Raw genomic sequence first — 23523 nt, forward strand, 5'->3', positions numbered from 1 at the left:
GTCCCAAGTGCAAGGTCTGCACAGGCACTCTTACCCATTGTCTTTGATCTTGTGACAGGCTTCAAACATATTGGAGCGCTGTGGCGGGTGCAATGGAGAGGATTTTAGGTGTAGGGGTGGAGAAGGACCCTATTTCTCTCCTTTTGGGCCTACCCATTGTATTTCCTGCAGACGTGCATAAGAAAAATTTTTTCAATATGCTTACATTCTGTGCAAGGAAGAATATCTTGCTAGGTTGGATTTCTGAAAACCCTTCAGGCCTGTCGGGTTGGCGGAAGATTGTTATGGAGCACATTCCCCTGGATTTTCTCACAAATATGGTACACCACAAAACTGAGAATTTTTACAAGACATGGCAACCCTTTTTGAAATACCTGGACACAGATTTATCTGCCACACGAACAAGGGCTTGTGTTTCATGAGTCCAATATCCTGGGAGGAGGAACTGTGAATGTATGAGTGTTTTGTTTGGCTGGCTGAGTTATTACTATTTAGTTGTTTGTTGTTAGGTATTTATTTATTTAGTTAAATAGCTAGTTCAGGGCTTTTTAAAAATTTTATACTTCTCTATATTTGTTTATACATTCGTATAGGAGGGTGGGTTGGGGAATTTTTTTTATTATTTGGGTTTAGTTTTGTACCATTTTGAAGTGCATTGTTTTGGTTTTTTTTGTTACTTACAGTGTGGAAACAGGCCCTTTAGCCCAACAAATCCACACCGACCCTCTGAAGAGCAACCCACCCAGACCCATTCCCCTACGCCTAACACTACGGGCAATTTAGCATGGCCAATTCACCTAACCTGCACATCTTTGGACTGTGGGAGGAAACCGGAGCACCTGGAGGAAACCCATGCAGACACGGGGAGAATGTGCAAACTCCACACAGAAAGTTGCTCAAGGTGGGAATTGAACCCAGGTCTCTGGCGCTGTGAGGCAATAGTGCTAACCACTGTGCCACTGTACAAAGTTAAAAATCACACAATACCAGGTTGTAGTCCAACAGGTTTATTTGGAAGCACTAGCTTTCGGAGCGCTGCTCCTTCATCAAGTGATTGTGGAGGATAAGATTGTAAGATACAGAATTTATAGCAAAAGTTTACAGTGTGATGTAACTAAAATTATATATTGAAAAAGACCCGGATTGTTTGATAAGTCTCTCATCTTTTAGAGTGACCAAGCTGGTTTTAGTTCTTTCATATGGAAATCGCAAAACCTTTTTTTGTACTTGCAGAATTACATTTTACTTTGCTCAAAAACTGCAATAATTCATGTAGGATTCTGTAAAGCTGTTTTTTTAGATTAGAATCAGCCTGACCATTGTGGCACAGACAGCCTCACAGGGAGTTAACACCTTCAATATCTTATCTGAGCTGACACATCAATTGTTAAAGTGCACTTAAGAGTGTAACTTTTAAAAAACGTTTTGCGATTTACATATGAAAGAACTGAAACCAACATGGTCATTCTAACAGTGAGAGATTTAACAAGCAATCTGGGTCTTTCTCAATATATAATTTCACTTACATCACACTTTAAACTTTTGCTATAAATTCTGAGTCTTACAATCTTTTTCTCCACAATCACCTGATGAAGGAGCAGCACTCCAAAAGTTAGTACTTCCAAATAAACCTGTTGGACTATAACCTGGTGTTGTGTGATTTTTAACTCTGAACTTTTTTTGGACAGGCTTAAGAATTTTTTTCCTTTTCACAATAACTGAGAACACACTGTATAGGTAAGTGACAGTAATACTTTTTGACTGCCTGTACCAGCCCCTTACAGTCACTAGACACTGAGATGAAGTTTAACAGAAGAAATAATGGAAATCGGTCAGACAGCTACAGCAAAGATTGAGGGGTTTAAAATTACATACAGACTGAAAAGATCAGGTGAGCAAAGTTAGCCTAGATGAGGAGTTCAGAGGAAGAGTCCTACTGGATTTGAAACATTAATTCTGTTTCTCTCTCCACAGATGCTCCAGACCCGCCAAGTTTCTCCAGCATTTTCTGTATATTTGTTTCAGATTTCCAGCATCTGCAGTGCTATACTTTTGTGAAAGCTCATAGAATGTTTTCAGGATAGTTTTTTAGAGTGACATATTATACTCAATTTGGCATCAAGAAATCATATAGGATTAATTAATGACCTCAGGATCCCCTAAGTAGCAGTGATCATTATTTGATTGAATTTTACATTCAGTTTGAGTGAAGAAGAATTGGTTTGAAAACTAGTATTTAAACTTAAGTAAGGGCAGTTATAAGGTCATGAAAAGAAAGTTGGCTAAAGTGAACTGGCAAATTAGTTTAAGGGATAGGTCAATTGAGATGCAGTGGCAGTCATTTTAGAGGATTTTTCATAATGTGCAGAAGAGATACATTCCAACGAGAAGGAAACATCCGAAGGGATACTGTGGATAACTAAGCTAGTTAATATCTGATATAGAGAAAAAACATATGATTGTATGAAACTGGATGGCACATTAGAAGATGAGACAGAACACAAAAAAAAGACTGACTAAAAGATTAATAAGGAGGGAAAATTATTTTTAAAAGATTAAAACATGAGAATGGAATACAGTGAATGTAATGGGCAGATATTTTATAACCCATGAGTATGCTATTCCATCTATTTGTACATTAGTTTCAAAAATGATTAAGATTGTATAACATTGTGAACACGTTGAAGAGAAAATTATGAACAATTTGCCAGTTTTAGGATCATAAATCCATAAGATGAAGTTTTAAAAATCCTGTTATCTTTACGGATGATAGAAACATTAACCCATCAGGAATCCTATCACATTTATTCAATGCCCTGAGAAAATACCCCTCAAACCTCTCTAAAACAACCATTCAATCAATCAGTCCACCTGAAAAACAGGTTAAAATTATACTCCATAGATTGTAAGCTTCTCAAAATCGCCCCAGCAACACAAGGACTATCATGTCTGTTTTTGCCTTCCCATCTTCCTATGATCTTTCCTGTGTTATCACTCCCAGCTGATGTGCATTAAACCTTAAATGGACATGATCTTCATCTCATCACAATATCATGATATGTATATGGTATAAAAACGTAGTCTTCACCTTACTGAGCTCTGTCCCCTTACATCATGACCTTCTGAGAGAAGCATGCTGCAGTACATTGGAATTACTTAGCTTGAGCCCAGCTATGCAAGTGACTGCATTTGTAATGTATGCATGCATATACCAGGTGCTGAAATAAAAGTTCATTGAATTCTCCAATACTGCGTGACCTCCGTCTCATTCATATGTAGTGTTCCCGTGGGACACTGAGATAAACATCGACTGGTCCTGGAGAACCATTTCAGTGAAAGACACTCATTGGTCTGCCTGAAACTTGTTGGTTTTCCAGAGCAAGGAATTAATCTTGACTTGAGTGTTGCAGACTGGCACATTCCAAGTCCAGTACTATGTGCTGAGGGATATTCTAAAGCTTGAGGCAGCTGCCACTAAGGCGCAGTAGGGAAAGACCACAGTCCAAGGTCTTTCTTCTGAAGTTAAATGGGAGTCTGTTCAGCTATTGGACCATCCCAGTGTTTCAAATATATGTAAGTATAATTTTACACAAGTAAGAGATGCTTTTGGCTTTATTTATTAGATAGATTCAAACTCCGATGTTTGTTTATTTTCTTCATATGCTACTGTCCAGAACCAAATTGCTTCAGTGACTATTTATGTATATATGTGTTTTTATGAATAAAGTATATTTTTGAAATAAAAATAATGTTATGGCTGCTAACTTAAGTATCATATTATAATAGTTACAGATAATCAGCTATCACATCATATTATATGAATCTTTAATCTCACTTCTTGCCAGGTATGTATCTGGTTCTTTTTCAAAGGTGTTAGTTAGCATGGAATTAACTTATTCAATACATCAAAGGCTGGAAAATCATTTTAATCTTCATTAGGTTTCTTCTCACTATGTTAATTATTTGTACACTTTTGAGCCCTGCAGTTATCGCAGTATACAATCTTATGTCGTTAAACAGTTAGAACTGCTATAATGCTACAAGCTCTGACATTTGCACTGAATAAACAGCAAACTTTAATGACTTCTGAGGTGTTAAACTGACGCATATGAAAAGATTAGCTGTTGCAAAGGTGAGACTGGAGTCATTAAACTGCTATTTATTTATGTTTTCTATACACGAATCGCAAAAAAAAAATGCACTAAATGAAACCACCTCAATAGTGTGACCTTAATGGAGATCAATAATCCAGTTTTGGGAAACTAATGTCTACTAATCAATGGCAAGAACATGAGGATAGATGTAAAACAGGTTACAGATTAGCGCTAGCTGTTGGACACCATTGCACAATGTTAAAATTATACCCAGTATGTATCAATAACTTTAAGTCAATGAAGTAGGGTGGACGTCCTGTATTATTTGGTTAGGTTAATTCCATAGAATCTTTACAGTGTGGAAACCGGCCATTCAGCCCAACAAGTTCATACTGACCCTCCAAAGAGTAACCCACCTGGACCCATTCCCCTACATTTAGGCCTGACCACTATGGGTAAATTAGCATGGCCAATTCTAATCAGTGGATTATGCGAGGAGACCCATACAGACATGAGGAGAACATGCAAACTTCATACAGATAGTCACCCAAGGCTAGAGTTGAACCTAGGTCCCTGGTGCTGTAAGGCACTAGTGCTGACCGCTGAGCCAGTGCCTGCATCTATACAGGCTATCAGATATATGAGTATATCATCTTGTCAATATGTAGTATCATTTCGAAGTGGGGATTTAGTCATATTGGACATTAATATGACCCCCATTTATCACATAATTGGTATGATGAAGCCTGAAGTCTGAAGTTTGATCCTAGCCTGGTTTCACAGCTGCTGAGGCTTGTGGCACAGAATGAACACAGCAGATGTCAGACAAGTTGTCCAGGAGGGAAAGAGAGAAATCTGTAAGTTGTTTCTTATGCTCCCCTTCAACTAAATAGTGAGATACCTAAGCAGTCACATTTAGTGCAACTTTTCTATCTTAGAGAGCAGTACAACCATTTCATGTTGCTTGTGAGGGGATTGTGTGGTAGAATCGACATTATAGCATTAACAAAAACCAAAGTAATTTGGTTCCTTAAAAAAGTCGTAAACACGAAGCGACTTTGACATCATTTATTGAGTAACTTCTCGTACAAGATATCTATCAGTCTTATTTGCAATGAAACGCAAGGTTTCAGTGCCACCTCTGTCACAGGCTGGATTGCAGCAGTTGTACTGATATGATGTAGTATTTTTTTGCTGGGTAATTGTGTTTTTTTCAAACCAAGCTATAGGTAAGAAACAATTAAGTGGCTAGCCAGAGAACGTGAGGAAACCACCTGCTCAAACCATGAAGAACTGAGCTGGGATTGGAGCTGTGTCAAACACCTCACCGTGGTTCTGAATCTGGTTTTCTGTAATGACAGTGGATTGAGGTCTAAGATTTAGTGGCTTGGACACTGGTATCGAGAGATATTAGGGTTACAAACCAAATGAAAGCTTATTCCCACAAAAAACGCACACCTCTGCCCATCAAAGACACCAGATTATGCAGTCAGGTACAACTTCTGAAAAAGTCTTTCTTTCAAGCTGTTTTTCAGAAAGTAACAAAAGGAAATTAGTCAAATTAAAGTGTAACAAGTCATTGTCTTATTAAAACATTGTTTGTATTATGAGTTACCGTATGTTATCCTTCACTTGATCAGCTTAGTTCAGTTGTTTTGCTATTTAATGCTCATTACTACAATTGGTTCTAATTGATATGAAAAACTGATAACATTTTTACCAAACTATGTGCTGATTATAATCTGCTTGGTTGTTTTACAAGATGAAAATCTTACAAAAGGATATTAGTTGCAGAGCAAAGTCTGCACTTTACTGCGTTTGATATTCATTTGAACGCTTCAAATGGAACAACAGATATAGTTCAGAAGCCATTTTAATTTGTGTTTCATCTTGACTTATTGGCTAAATTGAAACCCTTGAAATTAAAGATGCAGTGGCAGTGTGGACAAGAAATATGGCGAAAGAGACAGAAAACAGAAGAAGAACAGTGAGTGGCTGTTATGCAGATTGGAGAGAGTACACAGTGGTGTCCCCCAGAGGTCAACAGTAGGATTGTTCGATATACCACAATGTGCATTGCTATAAGGAGATAGTGAGGACTGCAGATGCTGGATGGTCAGAGTCAATAAAGTATGAAGCTGGAAAAAGCACAGCAGGTCAAGCAGCCTTTTGAGAGGAGCAGGGGAGTCAACATTTCAGGTTGCAACCTTTCAGGAGGACTTCAAACTTTACTCATAACATAAAACTTGAAAATTGAATTTTCCATATTCTTAAGCTAATACTAATATATTTTGGAGGGGTGCAGAAGGGGGTGGCAGGCAGAGAGAAGTGGTGATTGTTTTCACTCATTCCTGACCTTAAGTTTTATTTTAAAACACCTTGATTTCTTAGTAATGGAAGAAGAATTAAGACAATGGGGGAAATCAGCAGATTGTAGAAGTGACTTGCTGAAGGCTAACAAAGATAGAGGCTTGCTGCAGTGGTCCAGTGAAGCTCAGCGCAAGCTGGAAGAACGACACCTCATTTTCCACTTGGGGACCCTGCATCCCTCTGGACCCAATATCGAGTTCAATAATTTTAGAGCCTGAACTCCCCCATGCCCCAGGCCCCAACCCCACACGCCAGGCCTTGTAATCACATAGTCTGCCATTACACACTACCGATTGTTCGCCACTAAAAGTGCCCATTAACAGCTATTCACTCTCCTAGCCAGATTGTTATCCACTCCTTTGTCTGTCCATCTGTTTTCTCTTTCTTTGGGCTCTATCCCACCTATCATTAACTCCTTATTCCCTCCACTCACCCTATCTTCTGCATATAAACCAACATTTTCCAAGCTACCATCTGTTTTGAGGAAAGGTCACCGGACCCGAACTGCTAACTTTGATTTCTCTTCACAGATGCTGCCAGACCTGCTGAGCTTTTCTAGCAATTTCTGCTTTTATTTCTGATTTACAGTTGTTTCAGTTTTCTGGATGGAGGCTGGTCATCTCCAGCAAGACAACTTTCAGTAATATAGGAGAAACATTATCAGTGATTGGTAAGATCACTACTGTCCTAAATTATTTGTTTAAGACTCAGTCCTGCCTGGGACTGTAATTACAGGCATTGTGGTGACCACATATACATGAAAAAGATGATTGATATATTGATCACCATGTGTAGCTATTTACCTCCTTCCCTATTATTATCACATTGGTGTAAATCGAAAGGATCACTGATATTCAAGGTGAAGTATTTGGAAAAACATATTTGTGCAGCAGGCATTGGATGTCGAAAGGAAATTTTGTCTTCTGGGAGAATCTAGAGGTTACCATTTAAAAATAAAGCAACACCTATTTAAAACAGAGATGAGGTAACACTTTTTCTCAGAGGGTTTCAAGTTTTTGGAATTCCCTCCCTCAAAAGGCAGTGGATGCAGAATCTTGAAATATCTTTAAGGCAAAGATAGATAGAGTCTTGAATGTCAAGAAGTGGAAGATGCTGAAAATGTGTTGCTGGAAAAGCGCAGCAGGTCAGACCACAACGAAACGACGTTTGCAGGAAGAGCGCCTCATCTTCCGCCTAGGAACCCTCCAACCACAAGGGATGGACTCGGATTTCACCAGTTTCCTCATTTCCCCTCCCCCCACCTTGTCTCGGTCTAATCCATCGAATTCAGCACCGCCTTCCTAACCTGCAATCTTCTTCCCGACCTCTCCGCCCCCACCCCAGTCTGACCTATCACCCTCACCTTGACCTCTTTCCACCTATCACATTTCCGACGCCCCTCCCCCAAGTCCCTCCTCCCTACCTTTTATCTTAGCCTGCTGGACAAACTTTCCTCATTCCTGAAGAAGGGCTTATGCCCGAAACGTCGATTCTCCTGTTCCCTGGATGCTGCCTGACCTGCTGCGCTTTTCCAGCAACACATTTTCAGCTCTGATCTCCAGCATCTGCAGACCTCACTTTCTCCTCAAAGAAGTGGAAGATGATCAGGGTTATGTAGGAATGTAGATTTGAGATTAAAATCAGATCAGCCATGAGTTTATGGAATACTGGAGAAGACTCAAAGGCCAAGGGCTTATTTGTTGTTCATGTATTTGTATTTATTATACATGACAGTGTGCCCAATGTGGTAATAGATAGCATGATTCATAACAAAAGAACAATAAGGTTCTATTAAGGCTTGGCATGCATGTATGGTTAATGTTAATTAACTCCGAATTAGTAGTATGTGCCACTGGTACTTACTGAGCATTATGTGAAAATTGCAACATGAACATAGTTCACTCCATCTGACCAGCCCATGTTGGCATCTATAAAGATATTAGGCCTAATCCCATATATCTGCCTCATTCCTTTTATTGTCTCTGTGAAATGTTGGCACACTCTATATTTATATCAATCAATCTCCAATTTTATGTCACAATCTCACAACCCTCGGTATTAAAATGTTTCTCCTTTTCTCTATCCACACATACTACTCAGTTCCCTGTCTTCAAAGTTTCAAACACCAAAAATTCTATAATTTCTCTTGTTCTAATAAACCACTCCCAATTTTTGAATCTGTCTTCTTATTTGTGTTTTCTCACACTAGGCAACAGCTTAGCCAATTTCGACTGTAATCTCACTAAACTGTCTATTAGATTATAGTTCAACTTTAGTTTTCAATGGCCATCTGGAGTATGGACCACATTACAGTGCTTTAGGTATCATTCCAATAAAAAAGTTGACATCAGTGCATAGTATAGGTCTCGCCAGATGCTCATATTGTTAGCCCAGGCTGTGGAAATGTTTACTAACGGTATGTAAGTAGACTGATTGTAACACTCTTTGATACTTGTGGTATCACCTTTAACCTGAATACTCCAGTGAATGCCCTGCTTTAACCTTACATGGCTGAACATCTGTCCTGCAAGCGCTGCTTAAAAGGATCATCCACCGCTTTCAGCTTAGCTGTCGATTGATTTCAACTGACTGTTGCTGAGCTAGTTGTTGGTGGTTTTGTATAGCTATTTAAAGTTGCCAAAGAGTGCAAGGGAGACATGTGTTGTGAACTTGGTTCTGTCTTTAAGCGTTCTGCTCAGAACTATTCATCCCTTGTCAGAGGTGATGGTCTAGATTTCCTCTTGGTGGGTGAGAGGGAACATAAGCAAGAATATAGGGGAGGATCACCTCTTCAAAGTTGAAAGAGGAAGAGGGAGAGCAGGGCAAGAAGCCAGTCTTCAGAGAGCAACAAGGAACCATGGGTCAAACTTACCTCAGGGAGGCGGAAAGCAGGAGCCATGTTTGTTTTTGGGTCAGAAAGCCTCCACTGGTGGAAATCAGAGCAGGGTACGATTTTCGAGTGTGTGAGGCCTTTGTTGGCATGGATGCAGGTTCCGTGCTCAATTAAGATTGATGAGCAGACATCACTTGAAGCTAGAGAGCCAGTCAGAGGCCTTCCAGTTTCACTGGATCATTCAAGTGAAGATTGAAGCAAGGAACTGGGAGGATGCTTCAATAAGAAGGTGCCCGCTCATTCACTTCTTAAAAGCTTTCACTAAGAAAAGGAAATGCATCAAGTTTGGTGTAATTCGAGCCGAACCCCCATCTCTCCAGGTTTGAATTTGGCTGTACTCCATTTGGTCAGCTGAGAGAAATCTGTAGATCTGCTAGGAATATTGATACTTCAGCTTACTAGGATGCCTATCTCAAGGCAATTAATCTTCCCTCTGACATTGGGTAAACTACAGGGAAATGACCCATGGCAGGTAGCCTTCAATTATTTTAACCAAATCAAAACTGGACTTAACAGCCCAGAATGGGATATTGTAACAGGAATGCAAATTAATGGTGAACACAATGTTATATCAGAAAATGGAATCTTTTAAATTTAGTAGTTAATAAGGGTCTTAGTAAGGTTAATTGGCTACCTGCCTTGTGGGGTTGGGTAGTCTTTCCAGTCCTTAAACTGCCTCCTCCAAAATCGTCTGCACCAGAAACAATCAATATTGATTGGCCAGCCAGTGCCTGCCTTTTTGTATCTCTACCAACTCCATTACCAAACCTGGGTGCATGACCTCAAAATGCTTTTTACATCAGACTCCTACCACACTAAAGTGGGCACATCATCTCTGAGTGAACTACCTACTGCTGTATGGAGGAAGCTGCTGAAGCAATGAATACAAAGAGAGATGAATATATTATATTCTCTCTCACTGGAGATATGCAGATAGAGGAACTTAAGTCTTTACCAGGATAGCTGACTTCCTGATGGTGCAGCTTGCCATCTCTACAGACAGACGACATTGTGTGCATTGCATGTTGATTCAGAAGAGTACCACAACCAAAGCAGGTTGCATTCCTTCAATGTCCAGGTGTGACCATAGTCACCATGCAGTTTAATAGGTGAGAGTGGGTACTGCAGATGCTGGAGATTAGAGTCAAGATTAGAGTGGTGCTGGAAAAGCACAGCAGGTCAGGCAGCATCCGAGAGAATCGACGGTTTTGTCAAAAGCCTTTCAACAGAAATGAGGCTGGGAGCTTCGGGGGTGGAGGATAAATGGGAGGGGGGTAGGGCTGGGGGGAAGGTAGCTGAGAGTGCAAGAGGTGGATGGAGGTGGGGTGAAGGTGATAGGTCGGAGAGGAGGGTGAAGCGGATAGGTGGGAAGGGAGATTGGCAGATAGGACAGGTCATGAGGATGGTGGATTAGAGTGGTGCTGGAAAAGCACAGCAGTTCAGACAGCATCCAAGGAGCAGGAAAATCAATGTTTCGGGCAAAAGCCCTTCATCAGGAATACCGAAACGTTGATTTTCCTGCTCCTTGGATGCTGTCTGAACTGCTGTGCTTTTCCAGGACCACTCTAATCCAGAATCTGGTTTCCAGCATCTGCAGTCATTGTTTTTACCCTCATGAGGATGGTGCTGAGCTGGAAGGTTGGAACTGCAATAAGTTGTGGGGGAGGAGAAATGAGGAAACTGGTGAAGTCCATATTGATGGCATGGGGTTAAAGGGTTCTGAGGCGGAAGATGAGGCATTTTTCCTCCAGGCATTAGGTGGTGAGGGAGTGGCGATAGAGAAGACCCAGGACCTGCATGTCCTCGGCAGAGCGTAAGAGGGAATTGAAATTTTCAGCCATGGGGCGGTGGGGTTGATCATGCAGTTTAATGCCTCATATCCTGGCATCAGTCATGATACTTTCAGACCTCAGGCCAACACTGGGACTACCATGGGAAAACAGACAGCCTTACAGAGTGATATGGATTATCTGTTGACTACCTGACTCATGACTCTAGTTTACAACCCACACTCACAAGGATAGGCAGCATGCACAGAGAGAAAGAGCAAAGTTATCAGATGGAATATTATTCCGGTCCAGGCTTCTGGTCTCGAGATGATTTCTCGAAGTGCAGTCCCATTGTGGCTAAGCATTTAAGAAAGACTGTAATGTTTGAACTTTCAGCTTTATTTCGTTATTTTCTACTTAAAACTAAGATGGTCTGCAATGTGTAATTTTAACTTTGCATGTTTTATGCTATACTATAATTACTGCAATGTTTAACTTTTAACTTTGTTCAAACTTTCTACCTTGTTCTTAATACTCTGCACCTAGGAACTTTTACCAAAGATGGCACCTTGTGTGGTGACATTATACACTTTTCACTGTACTCCTGTACTTGAGTACACATAACAATCAAATCAAATCATTGAGAAGACAATTTGTGTACCTAAACAAGGATTCAACTACCTAGACCCTTTTGGAAAAGGCCTGCAAGTGTTCACCATAAAGTGTGACATGATTTATCATTGTTTGCTCTACCCTGGACAATCTCAACATCATGAGGAAACAGACCTAAGATATACAGTAGGTAGGTAGGTAGATAGGTAGGCAGTCCTTAGGTATATTGTACACTAGGTATACAATGAGCTAATGAGGAGGAGTAAGAATACAAGGAGAAAGAAGGGAGCTGCCAATCAACATATCCCTTTTGGAATCATGCTGCTTGTGATGGGTTCATCCAACAGCAATACCTGATAAAACAACCACAAATTCCTCAACAACTCAACAGTTCAGTATCTTACCATCCCTATGGACCTCAATGCTGAAATCAAAGCCACAAAGCAAACATCTTAAAGTAACTTTATAAATTTAACCATTTGATATTCCATGCGAGAGTTAATCACCCTTAATCATTCCTTAATTCCAACTTTCCACATGCCATTGCCAGGTATGGTGCTGTTCCACTGGTTACAACATGGCTTGTGGAAAGTTGATGACTTGTACTAGGTATGAACGCATGTAGAGTTGCAGGGCGGTCTCAAGAATCTCTGGCTCTGAAGCGTTTGACTACACCATCTCAGCATGAGAGATAGCAGTCTGTGCTGGCCAACTGATAGGCAAATGGTAAAATCCATTTTACATTACTATTACTATCATTGTGAGAGAAGGAAGGTTGTTTTCCTGTGGATCTACCTATGGAGTGGTGCCTCAGCAATCCCAGCAATGTGTTGGAGGACAAGACCCCTTTGCACATTGGTCTATGCAGCTCTGATGGCAGCACTCTGAGCCTGCATGGCAGCAACGTAGCCTCACACAACGTCACTCTATCACTCCACTGAGATGTGACTTCTGCTTGTATTGCAGTGAAAGCTGAGATGTCGGTCCACAATGTGGTACCAGCCTTCAGCCCACAAATGTGCTAATGGGATCAGCCACCACCTCTATGATGGAAAGAAAGAGCTTCAAGCCATGTATAAAAGCTTTGTTCAAATTTGGTGCTAGTCTGCCTCCTGCATCTTGATAGGAACCCCAGGCTATCTGGCAGGCCTGCCAAAGAACCAAGGTTTATGTGCTCATGTCCACCAGCCTTTTTCAGTTACCTACACCAGAAAACAACTCATCTGAATCTGCTGCAGCAGAACCTACGTGTAAACTCACCCTCTGGGGATCTGGAACTAATACTAACTTTGTGTCCTGCTCAGACCACAACTCCGCCAAGCTTTGCATCTGACCATGTGCCAATCCTGCCTCTAAGAACCCCTTAATTGTTAATTTTGATTTAAGTTCTTTCAGTCATTTTTAAAGCAGAGGTAGTTAGATTCCTGATGAGCAAGGGGCTGAAAGTAATAGGTGGGAATGTGAACTAATCAGATCAGCCATGATTTTACTGAGTGTCAGAGGAAGTTCAAGGGAAGGCTGTGTGGCTCTCGGTTCACACATTCCAATGTAGATTATGTCCAGTACCAGTTTCTGACCTGGGACTGCAAGTGTAAGAATGAGCAAGGTGTCTTCTTCATCTTCATTCTCTCTTGCTCTTTGTTTCTTTACCCTGTATTGTGACCTGGTTAGGTTGTTGTCATTGGGTATGTAAATGTAGAAAGATAAATATTGTTGCAAGAGTCCAACAGAGTAGGGCTGTTGGGCCTGGACAGCAAGAAGTGCCATCATCTGCATGACGGTAATCAGAATAAATTGTACATTCAGACAAAAGTGGAATTTGATACATATTTGCATCTTTGATAACTTCTGACCCCTTACTGCCCATGGCCCCACTCAGCGTTACTCTGGTGATGGTGGGCAATGTTTCCTCCAATGGGACAGAGACATGAAACCTGGTCTGTCCCTGCTATTACATCATGCTGCCTCTGATTGTATACCATCTTGCCCTGTGAGACAAAGGACAGCATGGTGTAATGTATTTGGGTGATGTGCCAGTCGATGTTAAACATCTGGCAATGTGCATAACATATAAGATGTATTTATGAAGCTTGCAGCAGTTCCCAGTGCATGAGAATGAAGTGTAAATGTAAAGATGAAGTATTAGTAAGGGGGACAGATTGCTTGAGGGCAGGTGATGTTTAGGTGCTATGACGAACAATCTGTGAGATGAATGGCTAATTTGGTTTGATTTAGCATTTGAAAGGTGCACTCACCGATCTGCATTGCTCCTGTGAGGTTGTTGAGCGACTTTCTGCTTTGCATCGAGGTCCTGAATGTTACTCTGCTCAAATGGAGTATCATGGGCATTTGTTACCTCTGCCTTCACATTGATCAGAGGGTCTGCTGGTCTGCTGGGGAGAGAGTCCTCTCTCTTCCTGCCCACCTCTTGCATTGAGGCCCCTCCGCAAAGATCATACTCTCTGCTTTCCTCTGCCTTTGTCTATTTCCTGCTTGAACTTAGTTTCCAAAACATTGTCAGCACTTGCTGCAGCCTGATCGTACCTCCCCTTGCAGGCAGGGTTACTGTAGTGCAGGCTAGCTGCAAGTGGTCTTAGCCACACACAAGCTGGGCTTCCTTGCTGAAGCATACAACTACTCAGCAGCATGTTTTCAAAAGTACTTTTCAAGTCAAACTATTAACACATGTTAAGACATACCTCTGGGCTAGGTGGGACTTGAACCCTAACCTCTGACCCAGAGGTAGGAACATGACCACTACACCACCGGTCCCCAGCAGAGTGCTTACACTTGGATACATGCTACAGTCAAGCTAATGAACAGGCTCCACAAGGATTCCACACTACCTACATTGGAATAACTTAGAGTCATAGAGATGTACAGCATGGAAACAGACCCTTCGGTCTAACCCGTCCATGCCGACCAGATATTCCAACCCAAGCTAGTGCCGCCTGCCAGCACCCAGCCCATATCCCTCCAAACCCTTCCTATTCATATACCCATCCAAATGCCTCTTAAATGTTGCAATTGTACGACTTCCTCTGGCAGCTCATTCCATACACGTAGCACCCTCTGTGTGAAAAAGTTGCCCCTTAGGTCTCTTTTATATCTTTCCCCTCTCACCCTAAACCTAAGCCTTCTAGTTCTGGACTCCCTGATCCCAGGGAAAATACTTGGCCTATTTACACATGACCCTCATAATTTTGTAAACCTCTATAAGGTCACCCCTTAGCCTCTGATGTTCCAGGGAAAACAGCCCCATCCTATTCAGCCTCTCCCCATAGCTCAAATCCTCCAATCCTGGCAACATCCTTGTAAATCTCTTCTGAACCATTTCAAGTTTCACAACATCTTTCCAGTAGGAAGGAGACCAGAATTGCACACAATATTCCAACAGTGGCCTAACCAATGTCCTGTACAGCCGCAACATGACCTCCCAACTCCTGTACTCAATACTCTGACCAATAAAGGAAAGCATACCAAAAGCCTTCTTCACTATCCTATCTACCTGTGACTCCACTTTCAAGGAGCTATGAACCTGCACTCCAAGGTCTCTTTGCTCAGCAACACTCCCTAGGACCTTACCATTAAGTGTATAATTCCTGCTAAGATTTGCTTTCCCAAAATACAGCACCTCGCATTTATCTGAATTAAACTCCATCTGCCACTTCTCAACCCATGGGCCCATCTGGTCAAGATCCTGTTGTAATCTGAGGTAACCATCTTTGCTGTCGACTACACCTCCAACTTTGGTGTCATCTGCAAACTTACTAACTGTACCTCTAATGCTCGCATCCAAACCATTTATGTAAATAACAGAAAGTAGAGGACCCAGCACCGATCCTTGTGGCACTCCACTGGTCACAGGCCTCCAGTCTGAAAAACAACCCTCCACCACTACCCTTTGTCATCTACCTTTGAGCCAGTTCTGTATCCAAATGGCTAGTTCTCCCTGTATTCCATGAGATCTAACCTTACTAATCAGTCTCCCATGGGGAACCTTGTCGAACACCTTACTGAAGTCCACATAGATCACATCTACCACTCTTCCCTCATTAATCCACTTTGTTACTTCTTCAAAAAACTCAATCAAGTTTGTGAGACATGATTTCCCACGCAGAAAGCCATGTTGACTATCTCTAATCAGTCCTTGCCTTTCCAAATACATGTACATCCTGTCCCTCAGGATTCCCTCCAACAACTTGCCCACCACCAACGTCAGGCTCACTGGCCTATAGTTCCCTGGCTTGTCCTTACCACCCTTCTTAAACAGTGACACCACGTTAGCCAACCTCCAGTCTTCCGGCACCTCACCTGTTGACTATCAATGATACAAATATCTCAGCAAGAGACCCAGCAATCACTTCTCTAGCTTCCCACAGAGTTCTAGGGTACACCTGATCAAGTCCTGGGGATTCATCCTCCTTTATCCGTTTCAAGACATCCAGCACTTCCTTCTCAGTAATATGGACATTTTGCAAGATGTCACCATCTATTTCCCTACAGATTATATCTTCCATATCCTTTCCCACAGTAAAATTGTTGCAAAATACTCATTTAGTATCTCCCCCATTTTCTGCGGCTCCACACAAAGTCCGCCTTGCTGATCTTTGTGGGCCCCTATTCTCTCGCTAGTTACCCTTTGTCCTTAATGTGTCTGTAAACACTCTCTGGATTCTCCTTAATTCTACTTGCGAAAGATATCTCATGTCCCCTTTTTGCCCTCCTGATTTCCCTGTTAAGTGTACTCCTACTGCCTTTATACTCTTCTAAGGGTTCACTCGATCTATCCTGTCTATACCTTACATATGCTTCCTTCTTTTTCTTAACCAAACCCTCAATTTCTTTCGTCATCCAGCATTCCCTATATCTACCAGTCTTTCCTTTCACCCTAACAGGAATATACTTCCTCTGGATTCTCATTATCAAATCCTAAGCAGTGAAGGGATGGGCTGCCAGAACGATTGGATCACTGCCAGCGGTGGGATTCGAACCCACGCTCCAACTGGCACTGGAATCTGAATCCAACGCCTTCGACCTTTCTATCAACCCCACTAAAACAAGGACTCATTCGTGATTTGAACCCAGGATCTCTCACACCCTAAGTGAGAATCGTACCCCTAGACCAACAAGCCAGCTTATTACAGGTTAATCAAACTCCATCCCACTTTTGCCCCATATGTTTGTCATAGATTGCAGTGTTACATTAGATTTTTTAAAATCCTACTTGGAGTACGGCTTTGCTTTTATGAGCCAGAATCCTAAACCCCACTGCTCACCCAGCTCACCTACATTTCTCTCATTCAACATTTACTTGTTTTGTAACGAGATGTCCCACCTCATATTCACTGTCCTGGTGAGGTAGTCTGCTTCTGAACAGGCTGCCTCTATAAGCAGTTCTGGAATCAAATGCGTTCCAGTGGGCCTGAGAAATAAGCTTAACTGCTGCAGAGACAAGCTGGCATTGAAAACAGACAGCCTTGGGCACTTGCCATCATACCAGTGGGATTCTACAAATCTACCCTTGCTTTCTTGCAGGTCAAATCGGGCCACCAGGGCAGATACAGAGGTTGGATGCATCCCCACATCAAAGCTTAAAGAAGTTTCACTTACAATCTCTTATTATCATAAACTCTATGTTTTAAAATGGAGTTTAGTGATTATTTATACTGCAGAATTTATTTTGCACCAGTTTCAAGCTAGCTTTCCGTCACTGTTAACACTAAGGAAATGGTTTCTAGGTGAGAGTCATCCAAACAAGATCAGTAATGATTCATTTCAAATATTTTCTCTTTCTCCGCCTGACTAAGTTGAATAAATCATACAATCCCTACAGTGCAGAAATTGGCCATTCGGCCCACCAAGTCTTCACTGACCTCCAATCAGACCCTTACCCTATCCCATCACCCCAATGCAGACCCTCACCTACCCATAACCCCACATTTTTAACATAGCTAATCCTGCACCTCCCTGGTCACTATGGGGCAATTTAGCATGGTCAATCCACCTAACCTGCGCATCTTTTGGTTATGGGAGGAAACTGGAGCACACAGAAGAAACTCACGCAGACACTGGGAGAATATGCAAACTCTACATAGATGGTCACCCAAGGCTGGAATCAAACCTGGATCTCTGGTGCTGTCAGGTGCTAACCACTATGACATACATAAGTATATTCTGATCACTACTAAGCTTTCTATTCTTTTCAATGACTTCAAAACAGGGAATTCCTCACTGCTCACCTCAGCCTGTCCTCATGCTACAATGTATGGGTTTAAATCTTAAATAAGAACAGAAAATCCTGAAACTGCTCAGCAGGTTTGACAATATCTGTGGAGAGAAAAACCAAATGTAATTTCAAAGCCCTTCCCCTAAAATATTTTCATTTTCACATTTTTGATTTCCAAAAATGTGGCGGCTTGAGGAAGAGAAAACCAGAAAACACAGAATGTAAGAAGATTTTGGGTACATCAAGTCTATTTGTTTCATAAACAACTGAAAGGGAAAAGAAATAGTGATTGGTCATCACATGGCACATACTACGTTGGGGGGTGTTGGTCAATTGGGTGGATTGATGGCTGGTTTGCAATACAGAGTGATTAAAATAGTGTGGATTCAATTCCCACACTGGCTGAGGTTACTAAGAACCTCTTTCCTCACCCGAGGTGTGGTGACCCTCAAGTTAAACCACCATCAGTCATCTCTCTCTAATGAGACAGCAGCCCTACAATCTGGTAGGATAATGGTGACTTTACTTTCACTGTAGTTGGGAGATGCAAACATATAGTAATATGATTGGACAATATAATCACGTGTATCAGTTTGAACATGATTGGGTAATATAGTCATGTGAACCAACTTGGAATGTGAATGATGTGAATATTATTGGGTGAAGATAGAGGTGAGCAAATGTGTCACCTTTTGATTGGAAATTATTATATGTGAAAATGGTATAAACCTTTTGTTCTTGTAACAAAGATTTGAGCCATGTGACATGTTTGGATGTGTATGTCTCCAATGCATGCATGAATAAGTATTTAAGCAAAGAAACCTGAGTCTTGTCTGATCTAAAAGGTAAGAAAGGGTTAATCTCATCCTTTCATAACATACGTTTTTTTTTAATGGGGGGATTGAATTGGTGTGTTTCGCCCTATTCTTTTGTCAAAAGGATTGTCTGTGACCAGTCTACATAGCTAGGGCTTTACCAGCTTTCAGAGACAGAGAGGCATGGGGGGGAAGGAGTTGGGTTAGTTCTGCTTCCCCCCCTCAGATGTGCCCCACCATTCAGACCACACAGAAGGCAGGACGGATTGCAGACAGGCTGCTTCTTACCAGGAAATGGACAGCAGCTGATTTACATAGTTAGGCTTAGGCTTCAGAGGTACCAGATTCTGGATCAGTGGTGCTGGAAGAGCACAGCAATTCAGGCAGCATCCGAGGACAGGCAAAATCGACGTTTCGGGCAAAAGCCCTTCATCAGGAATAAAGGCAGAGAGCCTGAAGCGTGGAGAGATAAGCTAGAGGAGGGTGGGGGTGGGGAGAGAGTGGCATAGAGTACAATAGGTCAGTGGGGGAGGAGATGAAGGTGATAGGTCAGGGAGGAGAGGGTGGAGTGTATAGGTGGAAAAGGAGCTGGGCAGGTCGGACAAGTCCGGACAGGTCAAGGGGACAGTGCGGAGCTGCAAGTTTGAAACTAGGATGAGGTGGGGGAAGGGGAAATGAGGAAACTGTTGAAGTCCACATTGATGCCCTGGGGTTGAAGTGTTCCGAGGCGGAAGATGAGGCGTTCTTCCTCCAGGCGTCTGGTGGTGAGGGAGCGGCGGTGGAGGAGGCCCAGCACCTCCATATCCTCGGTAGAGTGGGAGGGGGAGTTGAAATGTTGAGCCACTGGGCGATTTGGTTGATTGGTGCGGGTGTCTCGGAGATGTTCCCTAAAGCGCTCTGCTAGGAGGCGCCCAGTCTCCCCAATGTAGAGGAGACTGCATCGGGAGCAACGGATACAATAGATAATATTAGTGGATGTGCAGGTAAAACTTTGATGGATGTGGAAAGCTCCTTTGGGGCCTTGGATAGAGGTGAGGGAGGAGGTGTGAGCGCAGGTTTTACAGTTCCTGCGGTGGCAGGGGAAAGTGCCAGGATGGGAGGGTGGGTCGTAGGGGGGCGTGGACCTGACCAGGTAGTCACGGAGGGAACGGTCTTTGCGGAAGGCGGAGAGGGGCGGGGAGGGAAATATATCCCTGGTGGTGGGGTCTGTTTGGAGGTGGCGGAAATGTCGGCGGATGATTTGGTTTATGCGAAGGTTGGTAGGATGGAAGGTGAGCACCAGGGGCGTTCTGTCCTTATTGCGGTTGGAGGGGTTGGGTCTGAGGGCGGAGGTGCGGGATGTGGATGAGATGCGTTGGAGGGCATCTTTAACCACGTGGGAAGGGAAATTGCGGTCTCTAAAGAAGGAGGCCATCTGGTGTGTTCTATGGTGGAACCGCTCCTCCTGGGAGCAGATACGGCGGAGGTGGAGGAATTGGGAATACGGGATGGCATTTTTGCAAGAGGTAGGGTGGGAAGAGGTGTAATCCAGGTAGCTGTGGGAGTCGGTGGGTTTGTAGAAGATGTCAGTGTCAAGTCGGTCGTCACTGATGGAGATGGAGAGGTCCAGGAAGGGGAGGGAGGTGTCAGAGATGGCCCAGGTAAATTTAAGGTCAGGGTGGAATGTGTTGGTGAAGTTGATGAATTGCTCAACCTCCTCGCGGGAGCACGAGGTGGCGCCAATGCAGTCATCAATGTAGCGGAGGAAGAGGTGGGGAGTGGTGCCGGTGTAATTACGGAAGATCAACTGCTCTACGTAGCCAACAAAGAGACAGGCATAGCTGGGGCCCATACGTGTGCCCATGGCTACCCCTTTGGTCTGGAGGAAGTGGGAGGATTCAAAGGAGAAATTGTTAAGGGTGAGGACCAGTTCGGCCAAACGAATGAGAGTGTCGGTGGAGGGGTACTGTTGGGAACGTCTGGAGAGGAAAAAACGGAGGGCTTGGAGGCCCTGGTTATGGCGGATGGAGGTGTAGAGGGATTGGATATCCATGGTGAAGATGAGGCGTTGGGGGCCGGGGAAACGGAAGTCTTGGAGGAGGTGGAGGGCGTGGGTGGTGTCTCGAACATATGTGGGGAGTCCCTGGACTAGGGGGGATAGGACAGTGTCGAGGTAGTTAGAGATGAGTTCAGTGGGGCAGGAGCATGCTGAGACAATGGGTCGGCCAGGGTGGTCAGGCTTGTAGATCTTGGGAAGGAGGTAGAACCGGGCAGTGCGGGGTTCCCGGACTATGAGGTTGGAAGCTGTGGGTGGGAGATCTCCTGAGGTGATGAGGTTCTGTATGGTCTGGGAGATGATGGTTTGGTGATGGGGGGTGGGGTCATGGTCAAGGGGGCGGTAGGAAGAGGTGTCCTCGAGTTGGCGTTTGGCTTCAGCGATGTAGAGGTCAGTGCGCTAGACTACCACTGCGCCCCCTTTGTCCGCTGTCAGAGGTACCAGAGTCATGTGATTGGCCAGCAGTGTTAGGAGCTCACCTTCCTGCCTGCCTGCTATCCTGGGCCCACAGACAGCAAATTCGGAGGCAAATTGTGGTTAAAAAACATTGCAGGGCATATCCTGCTTCTGGGAAATGCAGGTTCTGGACCCCATTTCCAGCATGTCATCAAAACCCCAACTTGATTGGTACATACGCTCAAACCATGACCAACTTTGATAGGCTCAGTGCACCGAGTGGTGGTCTACCAAAATATGTTTTAGTGGCTGGTCGCATCTATCACTAATGGTCTTTCTGCCTGTCCTAAGATCTCTGTGAGAAATAAGACCCTGCAGTGCACAGCCCCAGTGAGACTCACTCTGTTCAGGATTCTTCACTGACCTCTGCAGCAGATGTGGTGGTGCCACCTGGGTTTCAGGTTAGTTTTGCCACAAAGCCAATGAGGCAGGAGTCCATCTCGTATTTCTGACTGAAACCTCTCCAACAGCCACCATTTTTGCTGCACCCCACTCCTCCCCCTAGGGATGAATAATGGTCATTGCTGCCAGCTAAAGCCACCCAAATACATTTTGTCCCAGCAAGTAGTGGTAATAACGCACCAAGACAATACCAATGAGGGTCAATGGGCTAAGGTCTCCTGATCTGGAATCATGGTCTGGCCACATCATGTCCTTGACATGAAAGTGAGCATGACTGATTTTCTGCATCATGAATTAATTCATTTAAACTGCCGAGCAACAGTTCTTTATGGTCTTCCAGGGGCAAACACATAAAAATCCTAGATGGCTCTTTTAACAACAAATGTTGTATTGTTCAACCCCACACCCCCCAACAGGCTGTGCTGTTGATTTGAGAGGTTGGAGGTGCTGGGGTCAGAAGCCCATCATGCTTCATAGAGCACACAATTATCTTGTTCTGTACTTAGCTATAAAACCAGTCCTAACCAAGTTCTTTCAAAAGGCGTTAATTGGCATGTGATTAACTCAAAGGAATCTAATAAAATGTTACTGGATGGTAGCCCAGGGACACAAAACTGGCAAATCATCAGCAAACTCCATCTGTTTTGTAGTGGCAAGGCAGAATGGGGCTGGGACATTGAGTTTCCAAAAGAGGCAGATGGTGAAACAATCAAAATATATCAGGGAAAAGGGACCAATAGAGATAGGCAGGACCACGAGCAAGTGAGTTGGCAGAAAAGCAGGGAATAGCCGAAATGCAAGGTCAAATCTTGGTGGCTGGAGCACAAGTCAAAATTGTTTTTAAACAATCTAATTTTTCTTTGTCACATTATAAAGATGAATCTGTGTTGGAATCTGAGTAATCTACAATGTGGTATGAGCAATTTAAACTAATCAACAATAGAAACACAGGTTAATCTACTAATGTTAATGGTAGTGGTGGCATTGTATTATTGCTGGCTATGTAATCCAGAGACCCAGGTAACACTATGGGATTTTGTGTTCAAATCCAACCAGAGTAGAAGTCTAATGTTGACCATGAAATGATTGTTGTAAAACCCATCTGCAACCATTACCCAGGCAGGATACCTGACTCCAGATCCATAGCAAAATGGTTGGCTATTAAATACCCAATAAAATGGCCTAACAGACCACTCAATATCAAACCACTCAAAAACCACTTGGAACGCATTGCCAGCTGAGGTGGTAGAGGCAGGTACGGTAGATTAATTTAAGATGCATCTGGACAGATGCATGAGTAGGTGGGGAGCAGAGGGATACAGAGGCTTGGGAATTGACCGATAGGTTTGGACAGTACATTTGGATCAGCTCAGGCTTGGAGGGCCGAAGGGCCTGTTCCTGGACAGTAAATTTTCTTTGTTCTTTGTTCTAAAAAGCCTTAAAAAAAGGAACAAAGCAGGACAAAACACAGGGTGTCAATGTTGACCTTGCAAAGTCTCCTTTGAGAATATCTGGGGTCTAATGCCAAAATGAGGAGAACTGTGTCACTGAATCATCAAGTCTGATGTAATCATTTTTATGGAATCACACTGCACACACAATGCCCCAGACACCACAATCACCATCTCTGGCTATGCTCTGTCGTTTTGGCAGGACAGGAACAGCAGAGTTGCGCTAGGAGTGCTCAGCATTGATTCTGGACTGCATGAAGTCTTATGGCTTCAGTTCAATCATGGGCATTCCTGATGGCCCAAAATGTCGATGCTCCTTGGATGCTGCCTGACCTGCTGTTCTTTTCCAACACCACTCCTTCGACAAGAAAGCCTCCTGCCAGTTATTACATATTGT

General features: G+C 43.2%; 1 protein-coding gene across 4 annotated transcripts in view; it reads right to left on the reverse strand.

Moving 5' to 3' along the window:
- The window catches only part of LOC122563647 (uncharacterized), a 115997-nt gene that overhangs the window by 41478 nt on the left and 50996 nt on the right, over positions 1-23523 (reverse strand). For 3 of the 4 annotated variants that reach the window (XR_015752153.1, XR_015752152.1, XR_015752154.1), the window contains exon 1: positions 13994-14185. The exons of the other annotated variant lie outside the window; for it this stretch is intronic. The gene's annotated coding sequence lies outside the window, so the exon portion shown is untranslated. Of the gene's footprint in view, positions 1-13993; positions 14186-23523 lie in introns of those variants that run through there. 4 annotated transcript variants of the gene reach the window in all.

The sequence above is a fragment of the Chiloscyllium plagiosum genome, unplaced genomic scaffold, assembly GCF_037043375.1.
Source record: "Chiloscyllium plagiosum isolate Xiang-an unplaced genomic scaffold, Cpla_swu_hap1 HiC_scaffold_30, whole genome shotgun sequence".
Lineage (NCBI taxonomy): Eukaryota > Metazoa > Chordata > Chondrichthyes > Orectolobiformes > Hemiscylliidae > Chiloscyllium > Chiloscyllium plagiosum.